Below are 2,500 nucleotides of genomic sequence, written 5' to 3' on the forward strand. Positions count from 1 at the left end.
AATCCTGGTTAGTTTCTTTTCCTCCGCTGACTAATATGCTTAAATTCAGCGGGTCGCCACGTCTGATCTGAGGTCGCGTCTCAGGAGGGCGCCAGGGGCGCGAGGGGCGCGAGGCCGGGAGAGGGCGAGGAGAGGCACGGGCCGTCGGAGGACCCCGGCACGGGAAGGCCGCGGTCAACGCCCGCCCGGTCTCCGGCCCCCCGGAGGGAGAGAGACGCGGGGCGGGCGGGGAGCACGAGCCGGCGGCACAGGCGGGGGCCCTGCCGGGCTTGGAGGACGGGGGGGGGGACGAGGGCCAGGGTGGGCGCGGCACGCGCGCGCACGCGCGGGGAGAGCGGGGAGGGCGGGCACGAGCGGGGCAGGCCGGCGGGGGGGGGGTCGGAGCACGGCGGTCGCCCCCGACCGCCGGCCCTCGCCCCCCACCCCCGACCAAGCCCACGGCACGCCACCCGGCTTCCCACACATCGACCCCGCGCGGCGGACGACGCGGCGCCTTCTCCCGACAGCCCCGTCGACCCCGACCACCGCGGGCTCGGGGCACGCAGCGCGGCGCGGCCACAACCCGGGGGGGAAGCGCGCAGCGGCGGGCGGCGCCGCGGCGTCCCGCGGGCCGCCGCCGGGGCACGCATCCCCGGGGCGCGGCCCCGCGCGCGACTCGGCCTCGGCGCGAGCCGCCCCGACAGGGCGAAGGCCGGGATCGCCGGCGGGGACGGAGGGGTGGGCGCGGACCCCGGACGCGCGGTGGCGGCCCGGGAGGCGGGGGAGCCCGGCCGGGACAACCGCGGTCGCCGCCGGGGGCACGGCGGCAAGACCGACGGCGTTCCGGATCCGGGCCCCTCCAACCCGGACAGACCGCGACCGGCACGGCACGGGACCGCGAACCCCCCCCCACGCACAACCCAGGCGACCCCAAGACCGCGTGCGGCGCGAGGGATCTCCCCCAGAGGGACCGCGGCGGCCACGGCCCTCAGCGCGAGCTCTCCTCTCTCCCGTTCTCGCGGGCGGCGCCGCCCCCCGCCCCGGCACCGGCCCCCCTTCTCCCACACCTCCCCACGTCCCACACGCGCCACCGCCGGGCGGACCCGGCGGGGCGAGGCGGGGGTGGGGAGGCCGGCAGCGGGGACCGGGCACGGGGCGGAGGAGGCCACCGTGTCTGCACTTAGGGGGACGGAGGGCCCGGCAGCCGAGCCGACCCCTCCCCACCCGGGGACGGGCCCACGGGCAGGTGAGGCGCGGGCACCGGCAGAACAGGCCCTGCGAGGGAAACCCCCAGCCGCGCCACCCCGTGGGGCAAGAGACCCCCAGGGGAGCGATTGATCGTCAAGCGACGCTCAGACAGGCGTAGCCCCGGGAGGAACCCGGGGCCGCAAGTGCGTTCGAAGTGTCGATGATCAATGTGTCCTGCAATTCACATTAATTCTCGCAGCTAGCTGCGTTCTTCATCGACGCACGAGCCGAGTGATCCACCGCTAAGAGTCGTACGAGTTTTGAGCATTCAAGGGGGCCAACCCCCGGAGGGGAGGCCCCCCCGTCTGGCACAGCACATTCCCCGGAGGGTGCCTCGGGCCGGCCAGTAGACACAAACGAGATCAGACTCAGAGAAGGTCGGAAAGGTTGGACAACAGGGCATCCAGCCAGCGCCCCCCAACGCGAGGGGCGAGCTCGGACAACCCCACAGGCGCCCAGGGGGTTCCCACCTACCACCCCCACACACCGAGGACACGGGGCACACGCGCACGCACGGCACCACGGCCGCCGGGTAGCCCCCTCCCGACGGCCGCAAGGACCGTGGCGTGGCGCGGCAACCCCGGCCCCCGGGGGGGGGTGGGCGGCGGAGTCTGGGGGAGAAGGGACTCCTCCCCACGGGCCCGACCGCCCCGACCCGAGGCGGACGGGCGACCCCCCAAGGGGTCTTTAAACCTCCGCGCCGGGACGCGCTAGGTACCTGGACAGGGTGTGGGGGACAGGCGAGGCGGGGGGGGGGACGGGACCACAGGCCGCCACCGACTCGACGCCGATCCCGGCCACGGCCAACCCCGCAGGGCACGAACCCCGGCACTGCCGGCCCGTGACGGAGCCAGGCCCGCCGGGCGCCGCCACCGGACCCCACCGCCACCCGACGCCACCCTCCTCCGATTCCCTTCCCCCCAAAAGCCACCGGGGCGGACCGGACCCCTCTCGCTTCCGAGACACACCAGACCGCCTACCCCCTCCCCGTCCCTCCCCGCACCCGCGAACCAGGCCCCTCTCGCCACAGAGGGCGAGGGGGCTGCGGCGGGAAGCGGGGCACAAGCGGGCAGGGCGCGCGAGAGGTGGAGCGGAGGCGGAGGAAGGAGAGGAGCCGGACCCGGGCCCGAGGCCTGGGGGGAGGGGGCCGGTGGGGAGGGAGAGACACGGAGTGGGAGGGCAGGGTCGGCACGGACGTCCGACGGACCGGGGCGGAACCGTCCAGGGCTGGCGGCGGGAGGCGGCGGACGGCGGGCACCCCACGTGAGCCGAG

General features: G+C 76.1%; 2 non-coding genes across 2 annotated transcripts in view; both read right to left on the reverse strand.

Annotated features, from left to right (window-relative positions):
• LOC130543380 (28S ribosomal RNA) overlaps positions 1-76 on the reverse strand; it is a 4,653-nt gene extending 4,577 nt beyond the window's left edge. The window contains exon 1 of the ribosomal RNA XR_008958699.1: positions 1-76. This exon is cut by the window's left edge and continues 4,577 nt beyond it. This is a non-coding gene — a ribosomal RNA (28S ribosomal RNA).
• A 1,249-nt stretch (positions 77-1,325) lies between these two features.
• Positions 1,326-1,478, reverse strand: LOC130543383 (5.8S ribosomal RNA). The gene has a single exon (XR_008958702.1). It is a non-coding gene; the product is annotated as a 5.8S ribosomal RNA (ribosomal RNA).
• Between the last annotated feature and the right edge of the window lie 1,022 nt (positions 1,479-2,500).

This window comes from Ursus arctos, unplaced genomic scaffold, assembly GCF_023065955.2.
Source record: "Ursus arctos isolate Adak ecotype North America unplaced genomic scaffold, UrsArc2.0 scaffold_112, whole genome shotgun sequence".
NCBI classification, from domain to species: domain Eukaryota; kingdom Metazoa; phylum Chordata; class Mammalia; order Carnivora; family Ursidae; genus Ursus; species Ursus arctos.